The sequence below is a fragment of the Penaeus vannamei genome, chromosome 29 (assembly GCF_042767895.1).
Source record: "Penaeus vannamei isolate JL-2024 chromosome 29, ASM4276789v1, whole genome shotgun sequence".
NCBI lineage: Eukaryota > Metazoa > Arthropoda > Malacostraca > Decapoda > Penaeidae > Penaeus > Penaeus vannamei.
This window is the reverse complement of record NC_091577.1, coordinates 22533994-22553993: the sequence shown is the minus strand read 5'-3', so window position 1 is coordinate 22553993 and position 20000 is coordinate 22533994. Positions and strand designations below refer to the sequence as shown.

General features: G+C 42.2%; 1 protein-coding gene across 1 annotated transcript in view; it reads right to left on the bottom strand.

Moving 5' to 3' along the window:
- Nucleotides 1–20000, bottom strand: part of LOC113828530 (uncharacterized) — a 70354-nt gene that overhangs the window by 35852 nt on the left and 14502 nt on the right. The gene's annotated exons all lie outside the window — the stretch shown is intronic.

The window sequence follows — 20000 nt, the reverse complement described above, 5'->3', positions numbered from 1 at the left end:
CTCTTTTTTCTTCTTCGCCTTTTCTTTGTATCGCTTTATCTGCGGTGAATAATCACAGAGCGAACTCATTAATTGAATCTACACGAGGAGCCATTAATTCAAATTGCAACTTATCAAGATCGAGAAAAAAAAGCGAAAGAAGGGATTCGTCTGAATGCCAAATCGGTGATTAATTTTCATTCGTATCTTTATCTATTAATTTATTCACGTTTTGATCAATTTATTTATATATATATATATCGACTGAATCTTTATTTATTTATTGTTCTTTATTTGTGTGAGGAACTTATACTTATATAGCTATATTTATGGGGCTTATATATCGGCACATGTCATTTTGCAGGTTTACATTAATACATTAAATCATTAATACATTTAATTTAAGAGTTTTTCATTTTCTTTTTGTAGATGTCGCTAATGCGAGTACACGAACGATTCCCTCTGAGACTGAATGTGGAACCATCGTTGATGATATATGATGATATATATATTATATGATTCCATGAAAAATGCTTGTGATGACATCGGCTCAAATCTGTTATTCTCCAAAGCATTTATATATCAATGCCACCCTCTGGGGATATAAAACCAACAACGCCATCTATTGGAAATACAAAACAAACCGCCATCTATTGGAGATAAAAAAAAAAAAAAAATAGCAACGCCATCTATTGGAGATAAAAAAACACCATCTATTGCAAATAAAAAAAACGCTATGTATTGGAAACATAAAACCAACAACGCCATCTATTGGAGAGAGAGAAAACAGCAACGCCATTTATTGGAGATATAAAACAAACAACGCCATCTATTGGAGAATCAAAACAACAGCATACAGCTGCATCTATTGGCAAATAAAAAATACAAACAACCGCCATCTATTGAAGATAAAAAACAATGCCATCTATTACAGATAAAAAACCACGCCATCTATTGAAAATATAAGACCAACAACACCATTTACTGGAGATATAAAACAAACAACGCCATCTATTAGAAATAAAAATAACACCAATACCATCTATTGGAGATACAAAAGCAACGCCATCTATTGGAGATAAAAAGAAAAACAGCAACGCCATCTATTGGAAACAAAACCAACAACGCCATCTATTGGAAACAAAACCAACAACGCCATCTATTGGAAATAAAAGTAAAAACAATGCCACCTATTGGAGATAAAAACCAGCAATGCCACCTATTGGAGATAAAAAAAAAAGCAACGCCATCTATTGGAGATAAAACACAACAACGCCATCTATTGGAGATAAAACACAACAACGCCATCTATTGGAGATAAAAAAGTCATCTACTGGATTTATAAAATAAACAATGCCATCTATTGGAATAAAAGACAAACAATGCCATCTATTGGAAATATAAAACGAACGCCATCTATTGGAAATATAAAACGACGCCATTTATTGGAGATCTAAAAAAAAAAAAACAGCAACGCCATCTATTGGAGAAAAAGGCTATTGCAGAAAAAAAACATCTATTGGAAATATATAACCAACAATCCCATCTATTGGAAATATAAAACAAAACACCATCTATTGGAGATTAAAAACAACGTCATCTATGGTAAATACAAAACCAACAACCGTGCCATCTATTAGAGATATTAAAAACCGTCATTTACTGGAGATATAAAATAAACAACGCTGTCTATTGGAGATGGAAAAAAATAGCAACACCATCTATAGGAGATAAAAAAAAATAAATAAAAAAAAGCAATACCATCTATGGGAGATAAAAAAGCAATGCCATCTATTGCATATAAAACAAACCGCCATCTATTGGAAATAAATGCCATCTTTTCCAGCGGTTACGGCAAACGCGATACCTTTCACGCGACAGGAATCGAACAGGTGGTAAACATTTATCAAGTTACCAGGTGTATTCCTCCTACTACGGATATTTCATGCATAATTGTACTTTTATTGGATATCTATAACACCGCACTACCCACCGTAAGATATCAAAAGCCATCTTGGATATCAAATTCCAAAATACTGTGTACCTGTCGGAAGAATAACCAGTACAGTAAAATAGCAAGCCGTCAACCGCGGCCATTCCCATTACGTCACAGAAATGGGCGGAGCTTAGAGGCCTGTCTCGCCTCCGATCACGAGATAGCTTTTGGTGTCGCGTCGCGAGACACCCTAATTGCCACCGGAAAAAATCGGGGAAAAACGCCATCTATTGGGAACATAAAACCAACAACACCATCAATTGGGATTATAAAACAAAGTACGCCATCTACTAGAGATGTAAAGCAAACCACCATCTATTGGAGATAAAAAGCAAAAACAACGCCATCTATTGGAGATATAAAACAAACAACGCCATCTATTGGAAATATAGATCAAACGACGCCATCTATTGGACATGTAAAATTGACGCCATCTATCGGAGATATAAAGCAGACAACGTTTCTAATGGAGATATAACACTAACATCGCCATCTATTGCAGAGAAAACAAACAACGCTTTTTTAAGATATAAAAACAATAACGCCATCTATCGGAGATATAAAACAACAACGCCATCTATCGGAGATATAAAAACAACAACGCCATCTATCGGAGATATAAAACAACAACGCCATCTATCGGAGATATAAAACAACAACGCCATCTACTGGAGATATGAAAACAACAGCGCCATCTATTGGAGATATAAAAATAACAACGCCATCTATTGGAGATATAAAACCAGTTCAAGTATATTCACGGATAGAAAAGCCCCAACAAGCCGGTTAAGTATGTCTGCATAGGCGGTTGAGACAACGTGTAACAAGAGTGATAAAAATGAAATAGAGAAATTGATAAACTGAACTCCTGTGTTAGTTATGCCAATGAGTACATCATAGAACACAAACTTCTTGCCATAGAGTCGATTAAACAATAACATTATATAAAGATATCAATGTTTAAGATACCATAAATCCTACCTTCACACCCAAGTGACAAAGATAAACATAACCACGGAGAAAAAATGAAAGAGAAAGTCGTATATTTATCGTAAAGAGAATCAACATCAGTAAATAAGACTTTGTTGTGTCTACGTCATAGTCAGCAAGTGTTGAAGTGAACGTTATCTTGTGTCGACGGTATATGGATGTGGTAAAAAAAATGCAATAAATAATCCTAAATGATAAATAAGAGAGAGAGAGAGAGATAAATCAGGAGAGAGGCAGAGAAAAGGAGAGAGAGAGAGAGAAAGAGAGAGAGAGAGAGAGAGAGAGAGAGAGAGAGAGAGAGAGAACGAGAGAACGAGAGAACGAGAGAACGAGAGAGAAAAAAAAGAGAGAGGCAGAGAAAAGGAGAGAGAGAGAGAGAGAAAGAAAAAAAACGAGAGAGAAAAAAAACACGAGAGATTGAGAACGAGAGAGAGAGGGGCAGACACAAAGAGCCAAAGACAGTTGCAAGTCATAGACTATTTATAATTAATATCTTGACCCAAAAAAATATATAAATGAAACGACTGTTAGATCGATAACAACACAAACTGCAGAAGGAATGGCAATCAAATAGGAGCTAAAAATAGAACATAAGACGGTTGCCATGAGTATAATTTCTTCTATGGTGATTCCTTTTGCTATAATATTTAAGGTAGTTATGGTGTCATGGAATTGTAACCGTCATCATCATTATTAGATTTAAGCATATAAATCTTCGTGATGAGTAGTTGATACATCTGAAATTACTATTATTACTGTTATCATCACAACCACCAGCCTCTTCATATTCTTCATCATCGTTATCATCACCATCATCATAATCATCACCACCACCAGTTTCATCATCATCACCATCACCGCCAGTTTCATCATCATAATCATTATCATCATCATATTCATCATAACCACCAGTTTCATCATTATCATCACCATCATATTCATCATCATCACCAGTTTCATCATTATCATCACCATCATATTCATCATCACTACCAGTTTCATCATATTCATCACCACCAGTTTCATCATATTCATCACCACCAGTTTCATCATTGTCATCACCATATTCATCACCACTACCAGTTTCATCATCATCATCATTATCATCACCATCATCATATTCATCACCACCATTTTCACCATCATCATCATCACCACCGCCAGCATCACCACCCTTCTCAACCCCCATTATCTCCCATCCCCATCATCACAAACACCACCTTCGACATTCAGCTTGTTTTTTTCCCCCCCTTCTTTGAATTTGCCATCTGATAAAATCCTTCCTTTAACAGGCTAATGGGCTCATTATAATCGGTCTGGGTGCAATCTGATGGTCTCAGATTTTGAGCTTGAGATGGAGAGAGGGGGGGAGGGGAGGGAGGGAGAGGGGGGGAGGGGAGAGAAGAGAGAGGAGGGAGGAGAGAAGAGAGAGGGGAGGAGGAGAGGGAGAGGAGGAGGAGAGAGAAGGGGGAGGGGGAGGGAGAGAGAGGGGAGAGGAGGAGAGAGAGAGAGAGGAGGAGGAGGAGGAGAGGGAGAGAGAGGGGAGGGGGGGGAGAGGGAGAGAGGAGGAGGAGAGGGAGAGGGGGAGGAGAGGGGGAGGGAGGGAGGAGAGAGAGGGGGAGGGAGGAGAAGTGAGAGAGAGGGGGAGGAGGAGAGAGAGAGAGAGAAAGGAGTGAAGAGAGAGAGAGAGAAAAAAAATGAGAGAAAGAAAGAAAGAAAGAAAGAGAGAGAGAGAGAGAGAGAGAGAGAGAGAGAGAGAGAGAGAGAGAGAGAGAGAGAGAGCAAGAAAGAAAGAGAGAGATAAGCATACACAAAGAGACAGAGAAACCAAGATCAGCCGCCCCCCTCCCTCTCCCCCCCCAAGAAAAACATTAACAAAAAGACAAACACCGGAATCGCCATCGTCACTGTCATCTTCATCACCACAGCTTCTAACATCACCACTATCATTGTCATCACTAGTGTCATCACCATCAATATCAGTATTCTTACTATCACTTTTTTCATTATTATTCTCATTATCATTATTATTACTCTCATCACCATTATTATCATTATTACTAATAAAAAATATAATCAATATCATCACCCCCATCATCATCAATATCAACATTATTACTATCACCGTTATTATTATTTTCATAATTATTACTATTATTATCATTTTTATTAGCATCACCATCATTGTTTTTCTAATAAAAATAATAAAATCAATATCATCATCGTTATCATCCTCCTCATCATCACCATTCCCATTCTTTGCATCTTTATCACTGTCACTCATTGCCTTCTTCTAACACCCTCCCCCCCTCCATACCTTCTCCAATCCTCCCCCCCTCCCCACCTTCTCCAATCCTTCCCCCCCCTCCCACCACCACCTGAGTATCAACACTTCCCCCACACTCCCCCCACCTTCTAGAATCCCCCCCCTCCCCCCACTCTCTAGAATCCTTCCCCTCCACCTTCTAGAATCTTTCCCCCCCTCCCCCACCTTCTAAGAATCCTTCACTTTTCACTACACCCTTTCTAGAATCCCTCCCCCTCCTCCCCTACCTAGAATCTTTCCCCCTCCCCCACCTAGGAATCCCTTCACCCCTCCCCCCACCTTCTAGAATCCACTCCCCCTCCGCCTTACAGCTTTCTAGAATCCTCCCCCCTCTCCCCACCTAGAATCCTTCCCCCTCCTCCACCTCCTAGAATCCTCCACCCCTCCCCCCACAAGAACCCTTCCTCCCTCCCCTCCCCCCCTCATCCCGCCTCGAGAATGTAAGTGAATCTCTTAATCAAAGAAGAAAAAAAAGAGAGATTGATGACAATGTTTGTTTTTGGCGCTTTTTTTTCCTCTCTTTTTTTTCTTGTTTTTTTTTGTTTTTGTTTTGTTTTGTTTCTGGTCTTTGTTTATCGGGTGATGACATGGCCTGACCTCTCTGTCCGTTGGGTTTTTGTGTTTAATTGGGACGTTTCACCTGGTTGTTTGGCTTGTTTTGCTGATTGCTTGATTACCTGGTTTTGGTTGATTGATTGATTGTTTCATTGGTCGGTCGTTTAGCTGTTTTGATTGATTGGGAGGGAGGGAGAGAGAGACAGAGAGAGAGAGAGAGACAGAGAGAGACAGAGATGGAGATGGAGAGAGAGAGAGAGAGAGAGAGAGACAGAGAGAGAGAGAGAGACAGAGAGAGACAGAGATGGAGATGGAGAGAGAGAGAGAGATGAGAGAGGTAGAGGTAGAGAGAGAGAGGGAGGGAGGAAGGAGGGAGGGAGGGAGAGGGGAGGGAGAGGGAGGAGGAAGGGAGAGGGAGAGGGAGAGGGAGAGAGATAGAGAGAGAGAGAGAGAGAGATGGAGATAGAGAGAGAGATGGATAGATAGATAGATGGAGAGGAAGCAAATGAGAAACAAAAAACTCCAACAGACTAAATGAACGAATAAATGAATCCGACACACATTCAACGTTATTTCTCCTTCTCTGAAGAATCATTTAACCATAAATGACGACACTGATTAAAATAAACAATACATCAACGTCAATTCAAAAAAAAAAAAAAAAAAAAAAAAAAAACGTCAGTTAAAAATAAATAAAAAAAAAATCAACGTCAATTAAAAATAATAATGACAAAAATAATAAAAAAGTAAATAGAAGCCGATAATGACATTATTACTTCATTTATCTAGCTTTGCTTAATAGGGACTCCCATTCTGCTATCAAATATTCCGTGATTTATCAGTCTTCGGAGCTCGATAGGTGTTAATATTCAAATTTTTCTTATAAATCAGATTACTTTTGGATGAAATATTGCTTCGATGTGAGGGATATGGGGGGGGGGGGAGAGGGAGGGAGGTAAGGAGGAGGGAGGGAGTGAGGGAGGAAGGTAAAGTGGAAGATGAAGGAAGGGTGATAAAGGGAGAGAGAGGGAAATGGAGGGGGGAGGGAGAGGGAGGGGGAGGGGAGAGAGAGAGAGAGAGAAAGATAGAGAGAGAGAGAGAGAGAGAGAGAGAGAGAGAGAGAGAGAGAGAGAGAGAGAGAGAGAGAGAAGAGAGAAGAGAGAGAGACACACACACAGAGAAAGCAGAAGAAAGAAAGAATGAAAGAGAAAGAGAGAATGAATTAGAAAGAATGTGTGAGAAAGAGAGAAAGAATGTGTGAGAAAGAGAGAAAAAAAAGAGAAAGAGAAAAAGAAAGAAAGAGAAGCAGACACAGAGACAAAGAAAAACCAAGATCAACCGCTCCCCATCTCTCCCCCCCCACGCACAGACAGACAAACCGCGACACCAACAGGAAGGCAGCGCCCGCCCCTCAGAAATCCCGACGGCATATAATAGAGGCGACTGGGCTAATCCCCTACACAAACAGGCTGTGTCACACTATGCCATGACAGTCCCCCTCACCCCCCTACCTCAAGCTCATTCTGTTTCCCCCTACTCGCCCTCTCCCCTCTTCCCATGTTTTCTCTCTCCATTTATTTTCTTTTCCTTTTTTTTTTTCCTCTTCACTTATACCCCACCACCCACCGGAATACCTGTCTTTCTCCCTCGCTTTTTTCCTTTTATTTATTTTTTTTTATTTCCTTCCTTTTCCCTGTCCCCCCCACCCTTCACTCCCCCCTCCCTCCCTTCTTCCCGAAGGACCACATATGGCTTTGAGACACAAACGCCGAGGAAAATAAAAAAAGAAAAGAAGGGAAATGAAAAATGACTGACATCTCAGGACGCGGGAGGTTCGGTGTTAAACGTTCGGTGTTGTTCGGGGAGTGATTTATTTCGACTTATTTTCGTCTTTTGGCAATTTTTTTTTTTTTTTTTTTTTGTATTTTCTTCCTTCTCGGAGGCAGAGGACTAGCGTTGTTGTTGTTGTTGTTGTTTTTTTCTTATAGTTTCGGTGATATTATTGATTTTTTACCTAATGTCTGAATTGTGTCCCTTTTATTTTTTTCTCTTTCTCTCTCTCTCTTTCTCTTTCGGTCCCCGCTTCCGGTTCATGTAGACTAATCTCTGTCTGTCTCTTCCATTTTCATCTTCTCTCCTTCATTGCTTTATCCCCCACTTTTCCTCTCTATCTAACTTTCTCTTTACTCCCCCCACTCACTCTCTATCTCCCTCTCTTTCACTCACTTACTCTCTGTGTCTCTCTCTCTCAGCTTCTCTCATTTTTTTTCTCTTCTCACATTCTATTTCCTCACCCTCTCCATCTATGTTTACTTCCATCTCCATCTCTCTCCCCTCTTCCTCTTCCCATTCTCTCGATCTCCTTCCTTTTTTTCACGTTTCTATCTCCTTTATCCCATGTTCTCTCTTCTCTTCCTCTTACACCCTTACTCCCCCTCCCCCTCCCCTTCCCCCTCTCCCTTCCCTCTCTCCCTCTCTCCTTATAGAGTAATCTCATCTTTAAAATAAGTTTTACCTTTCTGTACATACATGGCCATATAACTTGTCTGTGAACATATGTAAAGTACCATACAGTCTGTACATATTAGTTCGCAATTATTCAAAACACGACAATACAACTTTGAAAAAAGGGGGAGAGAGCGAGAGAGAATGAGGAAAGATCATGAAAAAAGAGAGAGAGATATAAAGATAAAGATAAAGAGAGAGAGAGAGAGAGAGCTGAGACGCGTGAAATGTGTCGGTCACTTTGAAGACCCAAATTCAGACCGAGTTCAGTAATGGGAGGATTTTTCTCCCTTAAATCACCACGTCCTCTTAAAGGTTCGTAAGATGGTTGCTTTGTAATCCCTATTTTTCCTTTTTTTCTTTATTTTTTTTTTTTTTTTTTTATGGGAATTGGGTCACACGTGATGTGTTCTGCCCTCTCCCCTTCCACTCCTCTCCCCTATTGCTATTAGCAGAATAAGTGTTACCTAATTTCTTGTTCCAAAACTAAGATAATATTTCCTTATAAATAATATACATTGGCGCTGAAAAGATTAAGATGTCTTAACAGTCGAAACGATACAGAATGAAACGGAAAAAAAATAAAAAAAAAGAGCGGGAGAGAGAGAGAGGGGGGATGGAGGAGGGAGGGTAACAGAAGAGGGAGGACAGGAGAGGTGAGAGAGAGAGAAGAAGAGAAGAAAGAGAAGAAGAGAGAAAGAAGAAAGAAGAAGAGGCAGAAGACAGAGAGAGAGAAATGGAATGAAATAAAAAAAAAATCTATGAGCCAAATTTCGCTGAATCATTCCTCATTCAATGTTCAATTTTTTTTTATTCTATTTTCCTCTTCTTCTTCTTCTATCCGAATGACCTTGCGTTCTCTGTGACCTTTCGCCCGAGCTAATCCTCCTCTCGCGGCAGAACATTTATTCTTCGGTGTGTACTTAGCTACTGTTCTTTGTAGTATTCGCTTCAGTTTACGGCAGAATCGAGGAATTTTATGAGGTATGTTTTTTTTTTAATTCACTTCTGCTCATTTCTCTCTTTCGTTTTTTTATCTCTCTTTCTGTGTTTGCCTGTTTTATTTATTTTTTTATTTTTTTCTGTACAAACTCTGTTCTGTCTTTTTGTATATGTTTCTGTCTATCTCTCTCTCTCTCTCTCTTTCTCTCTGTTTCTCTTTCTCTCTTTCTGTCTCTACCCTCTCTCTCTCTCTCTCTCTCTCTCTCTCCCTCTCTCTCTCTCTCTCTCTCTCTCTCTCTCCTGGTCTGTCATAGAGCTTTGTGATGTATACCGCGCAGAATTGTGTTAAAGAAAATTCAAAATTTCATGCCGATGTCCAGGCAGAGATGGATGATGTTAAATTTTTTTAGTTGTCTTGTTTCAGCCGATTCTAAAAAAAAAAAAAAAAAAAAAAAAAAAGAAAAAATTATATATATATATATATATATATATATATATATATATATAAGAGAGAAGTTATAGCTCTTTTGGGGAAATTTATTTGCTTAGGAGTTAACAAAATACACACTCTCTGCCTGTCTGTTGATGAGGATGGTGATTATGGTGATGGTGGTGGTGGGTGGTGGTGGTGGTGATGGTGATTATGATGATGGTGGTGATGGTGATGGTGGTGATGATGATGATGATGGTGATGATGATGATAATGATGGTGATGGTGATGGTGATGATGATGATGATGGTGGTGGTGGTGGAGATGATGATGATGATGATGATGATGATGATGATGATGATGATGATGATGATGATGATGATGATGGTGGTGATGATGATGATGATAATGATGGTGATGATAGTGATGATGATAATGATATAACAACAATAATGATAATAAGATAAAACTGTTAATAAAGATAATGATAATTAAATAAGTGTTGTGAGAGCATGTGACTTGACCTTTGCATGCCCTATGTTTAGGTAGAGAAATGAATGAGTGATGAGCACTCTTCGACGAGCGACCTCGGTGTGTCAACTCAGGTCAGTCTGTGGGAGTTGCAATCTTGCAGTTGCAGGTAGGCTGACGTTGCCGGGATCAGTTAAGGAATGACTCTCACCTTGATACAGAAATACAGACACCGGAGAAGTAGTCACGAACAGACACGGTGAAAGCTGTCGATCGGATACCTTAAGCTAGTTACTATTAACTTTTACTTTCATTTGCACAATTTTATTAAGCATAAACCTGAAACATTTCTCGAATATAGCTCTTGGTTTGACTATGATTGGCTGAAAAAGTTGACGGAAAGGTTTTCAGACGGAAACGATCATTATCGTCTGACTGGAAAATCGACAATTCGCTAAAAAATGGGAAAAAACAGAAAATTGTCAAAAAATTGACGGAAAGTGCTAGTGTGACAGCACCTTTATTGTGACTAGTAAATCTTATTGGGTTTGTGATCAGGGAATAAATTTTAAGAATATTCTACCTTTTTTTAGATGTCGTTATCGTTTTATCAAAGACTATTGATAGTTCATCTGGAACCTCGCCATTGGCAGAGGTTTTCTATAAGAATAATGATAATATTGGTGATTATGATGAGGAAGATGAGGTTGATGATAACAATAGCAATAATAATAACAATGATAATGATAATGCTACTACTTTAGCTATTACTACTGTTATCAGTACAACTTTCATTATCACTATCGGTAATATCATCATGGTATTGATAATGATAATAAAGAAAACAGCTATAACAGTAGCAAAAGTAATATTAAGAATAACAACTATAATGATGATAACAGAGTAACAATAACACCCATATAAGGATTATGATTACAATAACAATAGCAATACCAACAACACAAAGAGTATATATAACAAAAAAAAGAAAGAAATCCCAACATCTTTACAAAGGCCTTCGACTCACGCTACCCTTAAGTCCTAAACCACGATATACAAAAAAAAAAAAAAGAAAAAAAATAACTCCGACAATAAAGTTCCCTTTTAGAAAGCCTTTTGTAGACCTTAAAGTTCCGACCTGATTCAAGGGAAGCGGCTGGCTCCCCACCTCCCCCCTCCCCCTGCCCCTGTGAACAACGGGATAACAACACCGATAGTGTCCATCCGGGTCACTGGGGAAAGGGGCCATACAAGTCTTATCTTTCGGATCTGCTCGAGCATTTCTTCTGGGAATAACTCACTCCTCCTCCTCCTGCCTCCTCCCCATTCTGGCGCTTTCTCCTCTTTCTTCCAACCCCTTCCATGGCCTTTCCCCTCCTCCTTCGCTTCTTCTGGCCTTTCCCCTCCTCCTCTTCTTCTGGCCTTTCCCCTCCTCCTCCGCTTCTTCTGGTCTTTCTCCTCCTTCCCTTCCTTTCTCCTTCTCCTTCTTCCTCTTTTCTTCTACCCTCCCTCCCTCCCTCTCTCCTCCTTCCCCTCTGTCCTCCCTCCCTCCCTCCTCCTTTTCCTCTCTCCCTCTCTTCCTCTTTCCCTCTACCCTCACTCCTTCCTCCCTCCCTTCCTAGCTCCTCCTCCTCCTCCTCCTTTAGCCTCCCTCCCTTCCTTCTCCTCTCCTTCCGGCTCGCCCTCTCCCTCCCCCGTTTTCGTTTTCTATTGTCCTGTTGGTTCTTCCCTCATTTGGTCTCTGTCTGCCAGTGTGTGTGCGTGTGTGTGTGTGTGTGTGTGTGTGTGTGTGTGTGTGTGTGTGTGTGTGTGTGTGTGTGTGTGTGTGTGTGTGTGTGTGTGTGTGTGTGGTGTTTATCTGTCTGTTTCTCTCATTCAGTCTTCCCTTTCCTTCTCTTTTCTCTCTCTCTCTCTCTCTCTCTCTCTCTCTCTCTCTCTCTCTCTCTCTCTCTCTCTCTCTCTCTCTCTCTCTCTCTCTCTCAAACAAGAGGAGCAGTAGCTAAGAAGAAGAAGAAGATGTCAAGAAGAGGAGGAAAAGATAAAAATGAAAGGAGGAAGATAAGAGAAAGAAGAGAAGAGGCAGAGGGCAAATAAGAAAGACGGGGAGCAGGAGATAATCCACAGCTACTGGATCCCCTCCGCCGCACTGGGCAAAAACGGCCTGTGGAATGCGGTAAATCCGTTTAATTCCGCAGTTAACTTTGGCGAGCGTGCGTGTGGTCGTTTGAGAAAAGTGCACACATGGACGTAAGTACATATACGCACACAAACGGAAAGCCTGCTCGAAGGACACCTGCGCATAAATACTCGCCAATCACACGCGCTCTGGCAAAAGCACGCGCGCACGCTAACACACACACACACACACACTGTAATGGACAACTATATACATAATAACACATTCCCACAAAATCAACGCTGATGATGTTAATGATGATAGTGGGGAAAAAATGATAACAATAATATAACAATAATATTGATAACACAACAACAGTGATATTCCAACGATAGCATTACGTATAGAAATGTGTCCATCTATCTATATTCAAAAGCTCTTAAAACAGAAGAAAACGACATTTATCTTCTGTTGACATAAATACACATCAAAGAAGGGCTGCGATGCTATCTAAAAACAGGATATGCCGGTGAAAGATTTACGATGATTTGATTCGAAGGCGTAAAAGCTTTAGAAATGGGGTTTGATGTTGTTGTTGTTGTTATGAGTGGTGGTTATGTTGTTGTTGTCGTCGTCGTCGTCGTCGTCGTTGTTGTTGTTGTTGTTGTTGTTGTTGTTGTTGTTGTTGTTATTGTTTCTGCTTTGTTTTATTTCCAGCGTCGTTATCATTCTTGTTCGTTGTTGTTTAAATTATTTAGTAACTGGAATATCCATTCTTTTCCAGTTTTATATGTTTCGGAATCTCCTTTCCCCGATAAATATGCAAGAGGATACTCCAGAGAGAGAGAGAGAGAGAGAGAGAGAGAGAGAGAGAGAGAGAGAACGAGAGAGGGGAGGGGAGGAGGGGGAGGAGGAGGGAGAGAGAAGGGAAGGAGAGACAGAGCAGAGAGAAAGAGAGAGAGAGTCTCACATTGCCAAAAGACAATGATAATCAATAACTCACGAGCCCAGAAGCAACAGCGCTAACCAACAGACCCTGAGAGCCACCGCTACTGAAGGCACTGATAAAGGCACTGATTCTCCCGGCCGACGAGTAGTGCCAAGGTGGGCACGGACAGGTCTCGGCACTTCGGAGTTCTGCGCAGCTTTGGGTGATAAGGCCTATGACGTCACTGGGCGTGGGAGGGAGATAATAGAACACTTATATAGGCCTTGGGCACGGATGGAATGATGGAATCGTGATGGAATGCCCTCGACTGGGAATGCTTTCATCTTTACTCATCTTTTTTTCTGCTTTTTCCGTACCTTCCGACATGGAGTGGCGTGATGTTACGTCACGGTGATTGGGGTCATGTTACGGGTCTCACGAAATACCAGTGCTATTCCTCGCGCTAATGAGTCTGTCATCTGACCTGACGTCTGCTCACGTCACAGTCGTACCCTGCAGTCGGGAGGACCAACAAAGGGTACGACGATATTTTTCTGTATCCTTTATACAGCTGCAGTGAGTTCCCCGGGTCATGGGATACAGCGTGAGCCAGGCAGAGTTCCGGATAGAGCTGGTCAGGGGTTCCTGCAGCGGGGAGAGAAGTGGGAATGGGAGAGGAACCGTCCAGCCCCCCCCCCCCCTCACCTCCTCCTCCACTTCCTGATCCTGATGAGGATGCTCCTCCTGCACAGGTTCACACAGGTTCATATATTCACGCATTTATATATATTCACACTCATACACACGTATGGTTATGTGTACACGCACACACACATACGCGCGCCCGCGCGCACACACACACAATATATATGTTTGTATGTTATATATATATATATATAAATAGATATAGATATATACATATGTATATATATCTATCTATATCTATATCTCTATCTATCTATCTATCTATCTATCTATATATATATAAACACACGCGCACATACAGTGAGCCAGGTACCATGTCTGTGCTGCGTAATGACCTGCTTGTTTCGCTCATGATGACTGATGGGCGTCATTAGAGCTCCAGCCATCCGTCAAGCTCCCCTTCCCGTAGGCCTATCTCCGGCGGGCAAAGGCCTACCTCGGTCTCAACATCTGACGAGCATCTGAATTGTTTTATTACTTTCTAATCCTTTCGTTGCCAAGCATCGCCTGGGGGAATCTTGGCATTTCTTTCCTCTATTTCTTTGTCTTCTTTTTCACCTCCTTCTTTATTTTTTCCTTCTATTATTTCTTTGTATTCTTTTCCTCGTTATTTTTCTTCTTTATTCATTTTATTTATTGGTTGATTGATTTTTTGAAGCAGGAATTTATTTGATGTGATACGTATAGTGAATGGATGTGCTCTCGCGCGCGCGCGTGTGTGGGCGAGGGTACGATGGATGGATCGATGGGTGGATAGATAGATAGATAGACGGACGGATACATAACACACGTACCTACACACACACACACAGACAATAAAAAGATACCTTTCCTTTTCTCTCCCTCCTCCTTCAAGAAACGGGCCCGAGAGCAAGCCACGGGTGATTAGGCAAAAAAAAAAGTTACAAAGGAGAAAATAATTCGAAAAGGAACAGTTTGACAAATAGATAGATTAACATGGATATAAAGGCACCTTTTTCCTTCTCCCTGCCCTTAGGTTGGTCATCTAATATGCAAATCTAATTGTACGCCAATCGGACAAAAATGTTTTCTTTTCATTAAGATTCCTTCTGTTTTTTCTGTTTTTTTTCTTCTCTTTTTGGGATGGTGGTATTTCTATTCCATCCATTTACTTTATTGTTGTTTCCGGTTAGTTATGTTATTTTTTTAATCTAACAGTTTCGTTTTTTTTCCATATGGCATGGTCACATCAAACACACACACACACACACAAAGATACATACACACATACAGAGAGAGAGAGAGAGAGAGAGAGAGAGAGAGAGAGAGAGAGAGAGAGAGAGAGAGAGAGAGAGAGAGAGAGATGGAACAGGAGGGACAGCGAAAGGCAGAGAGAGAAGGAGAGAGAGGAACTTGGAAAAGGAAGGAGGGAGGGAGGAATTAGGACTTTGAGGGAGAGGGAGAGGGAGGGAGAGGGAGGGAGAGAGAGAGAGAGAGAGAGAGAGAGAGAGAGAGAGAGAGAGAGAGAGAGAGAGAGAGAGAGAGAGAGAGAGAGAGAGAGAGAGAGAGAGATTTGTATCCAAACTGACTGTGCTTCCATTTATGTAGAGGGTTATCAATCAAACATTAGTTCTACATGCTTGAAGAACTGTGTCAGTGTGCTTACATGATTCGCATATTATCTAGTATGTAAAAATCCTTTCATATCACCAATTACATCAATCACAAGACTAGTGTATATAATAGAATTAATATCTAATCGATAGGATACAGTTTTCGTGCAACAAAATAAATAATGTGCAAGATTATGCGACTTTGATGTAGTGGTGATATGAAACTGGCTTTGCCTCCAAATATGCATTGTGTAAATATTGTATAGTGTATTAATATCCTATGCATAGCCTGGTTGGTGTAATCTGCTATCTCCCAGACAGTTCATTATTGAGTACATAAGGTTTGTCCGTTTTTGATGTCCTTGCAGTGATTGCAAAATGCTAGATGGTGCATTGTCCATTTTCTTCATATTTTCCTCTCTTTTAACGGTACTGCTAAGCATGGCTATTCATGGGAAAGTGCTAGTTTTGCTAACTCATTGTAGGGTGTAATATATGCAATCTCATGGCCCGGCCTTGTCTACCCTCAGCACTGAGCCGGCATATCGTAGTTTCTCATATCGTGTGTTCTCTATAATAAATAGTGAAGCCACTAAGTGTATCACTGACGCCACCTGTAATTCAACTACACTATATAAAGAGGCCTGTTAATACCTCTTATACTCATCGACCTTGTCACAGGTTAATATTCCTATATGAGAAGGTATCCAAGTATAGTGACACTCGTATACGCTGTACTGGTAGGCTAGAAATGTGTTGAAGGTTATTTCTCTCTCCTATGTTTCCTGGTCTAAATGCAGTGAGTCTATAGAGTACATCCTGACTGTCAGCAAAGGCAGCTGGGTGCCGCTGCTGCTCACTACCTTTTCTAATAACATGACATATGGCTGCTGACTCGGCATAGGTTTTGCTTGCTAAGTCGGAGATTCGGATATCTTTTAAAGTCAGGAATTAGGACACCAATCCCTACTGCCCCACGAGGATCAGTACAGGCAAGTACGAGAGGAATATGAAGATGATGGAGAAATTTATCTATATTTCAAATAATGCATTTTTAGTCGTTATTGAAGTCCCAGATTAACACACACAAAAGCAGGTGGCTAGGCAGACAAACAGACACACAAAGACAGAAAATTACTTACGAGCAGACACAGGGACAGAGAAAGAGAAATGGTATGTGTATATGCGTTGGGGCAAATGGGGCACATTCGGGAAGCGCAAACAAATAGCAAGGGTTGTCGCATAAGCAGAAACTCACACACGTGCACACATATGAATAGAAGCGACCAGTTCCTCTATTATCACTGCTGTTGATATTATCATTATTTTCATCATTATTATCCTTATCATTATCAATATCATCATTATCATTATTTCCACATTACACACACACACACACACAAATATGTGTGTGTGTTTTATATATATATATATATATATATATATATATATATATATATATATATTTATATATATATATATATATACTTTTGCTTTTAAAAGGCACTTAAGGCAGAAACTCAGAGAATAATGCAGGGATAACAAGCGTACTGCAAAAGAATAGAAGACGTGAATCAAGATCAAATTCTCTCTCTCTCTCTCTCTCTCTCTCTCTCTCTTTATCTCTCTTATGTTTCTTTTCTCTATATATATATAACATATATATACATATATATACATATATATATATTATACATATATATACATATATATACATATATATATATATACATATTTCTATACCTACTCTCTATATATTTCTCTCTCTCTCTCTCTCTTTCTCTCTCTCTCTCTCTTATATATATATACATATATATACATATATATACATACTATATAACATATATATACATATATATATATATATATATATATATATATATATATATATATATATATATATATATATAAGCGTTCTGCAAAAGAATAGAAGACGTGAATCAAGATCGAAATTCTCTCCTCTCTCTCTCTTCTCTCTCTCTCTCTCTGCTTATACTTAACTTATATATATATATATATATTTTTCTCTCTTAAACATATCTCTCTCTTTGCCCCTCTCATCCCTCTGTCTCACTCCCTCTCATCCCCTCCTCCCTCTCGTCTCACTCCCTCTCATCCTCACTCCCTCATCCTCGCTCCACTCTCATCCCTCTCCCTCCTGTCCCTCACTCCCTCTCATCCCTCCTCCCTCTCATCCCTCACTCCCTCTCGTCCCTCCCACTCCCTCTGTCTCACTCCCTCTCATCCCTCACTCCCTCTCATCCCTCACTCCCTCTCATCCCTCACTCCCTCTCATCCCTCACTCCCTCTCATCCCTCACTCCCTCTCATCCCTCACTCCCTCTCATCCCTCACTCCCTCTCATCCCTCACTCCCTCTCATCCCTCACTCCCTCTCATCCCTCACTCCCTCTCATCCCTCACTCCCTCTCATCCCTCACTCCCTCTCATCCCTCACTCCCTCCCTTCTCCCTCGAGACCTGACTACCTCTTATCCGCCTCCGACTTGCCGATACCGAAATTCTCCGTCAAAGAGACAATACTCATCTGGGAGAAAATCGGCGACTCATCAAATATCGGGGTTTACAATAAGATGGATTTACTGGAGACTCGCTTCTGCTGCCTCCCGCCTCTCTCTCTTTCTCTCTCTCTGTCTGTCTGTCTGTCTCTCTTTCTCTCTTCTATCTGTCTGTCTGCCTCTCTCCTCTCTCTCTCTCACTCTCTCTCTCTCTCTCTCTCTCTCTCTCTCTCTCTCTCTCTCCCTTCCCCTCCTCGACCCCTCCTTCTTCCTCATCTTTCCTTTTCCCTTCCCCCTCTCCTCTCTCCCTCCCTCCCCCTTCCTTCTTCCTCATCTCTCCTTCCCCCTTCCCCCTCCTCTCCCCTCCTCCCTCCCCTTCCTTCTTCCTCATCTCCCCTTCTCCCTTCCCCCTCCTCCCTCCTCTCTCCCACCCTCCCCCTCCTCCCTCCTCTCTCCCTCCCTCCCCCTCCTTCTCCCTCATCTCTCAGACCCCCAATCACATATCCTTCCACACCTCTTCCTCCTATCCCCCTCCCTCCCCCCCCAGTCCTCAACACGCCCCCGGCCCTCCCTAAAAGGCATCGAGGCATCCAGATATCGCACCCTGGGTCCTGATCCTCGTGCGCCTCCTCTCGGTGTATAAGGGGCGCTAATCTCGAGTTATTTTATGGGTGTTCTGAGGCCTTGCTCTTGGTGATGCGGGGAGAGGGAGGAGGTGGGGATGGGAGGGGACGGAGGAGATAGGGAAGGAAGAGGAGGAGAGGGAGGAGGTGGGGATGGGAAGGGGGAATGGGAGGGGAGAGGTGGGGATGGGAAGGGGGAATGGGAGGAGGAGGTGGGGATGGGAGGGGAGAGGGAGGAGGTGGGTAGGAAGGGGAGAGGAAGAAGGTGGGGAAGAAGGGGAGAGGGAAGGGAGGGAAGGGGAGGAGAGTTGAAGGGAAGGGACGGAGGAGAGAGGGAGGTGAGGGTGAGGAGGGGAGAGGAAGGGAAGGAGAGAAGAGAGGGACATGAGAGGAAGGGAGGATGGGAAGGGGAGAAGGAAGGGAAGGGAGGGAGGTGGGGACGGAGGAGATGGGGAGGGAAGGGGAAGAGAAAGGGAGGTGAAAGGAAGGAGAGAAGGAGGGGAGGGGACGTAGGGGATGGAAGAGAGGGATGGGGAGGGAGATGGAAGAAGAGAGAGGAAGGGCAAGATGACGATTGGAAGGGAGGAGTAAAGAGATAATGGAAGGTAGACGAGAGAAGTGAGGAGAAGAGGGATAGACGAAGAGAAGAGAGGACGAGTATAGAAGGAGGGTTGGGTGGGGATAGGTAGTGGGGAGGGAGGGAGAGGGAGGGAGGGAGCGGGGTAGTATAAGGAGCGGGAAAAGGGAGTTTTTATGAGGCTTTATGGTCCTTGGGAGGGAAGGCGCTGTGTCCCCCGCCCAATATCGGCAATTACTGAGATTCCGAACATATTGTGGGTGTAAGGTAAGATTGAGGGCGGGGTTAATGGGCGGGAAGGTGAGAGAGAGGAGGGGGAGAGGGAGGAAGGGTTGAGGGAGGGAGGGGAGAGAGGGACAGAGAGGGAGGGAGGGAGGGAGGATAGAGAGAGGGAGGGGAGAGGGACAGTTGAGGGAGGGAGGGGGAGAGGGACAGATGAGGGAGAGGGAGGACAGAGGGTGGAGGGAGGGAGGGGGAGGGAGAGGGAAAGAGAGGGACCGAGAGAGAGGGAGGGAGGGAGGGAGGGAGAGGAGGGAGGGAGGGAGGGAGGGAGGGAGGGAGGGAGAGGGAGAGGGAGAGGGAGAGGGAGAGGAGAGAGAGAGAGAGAAAGATGTGTGTAATGTGTGTGTGTGCGTGTGTGTGTGTGTGTGTGTGTCTGTGTGTGTGTGTTTGTGTGTGTGTGTGTGTGTGTGTATGAGAGAGAGAGAGATAGACAGAGAGAGAGAGAGACGGACAGACAGAAAGAGAGACAGAGCGAGAGAGAAAGA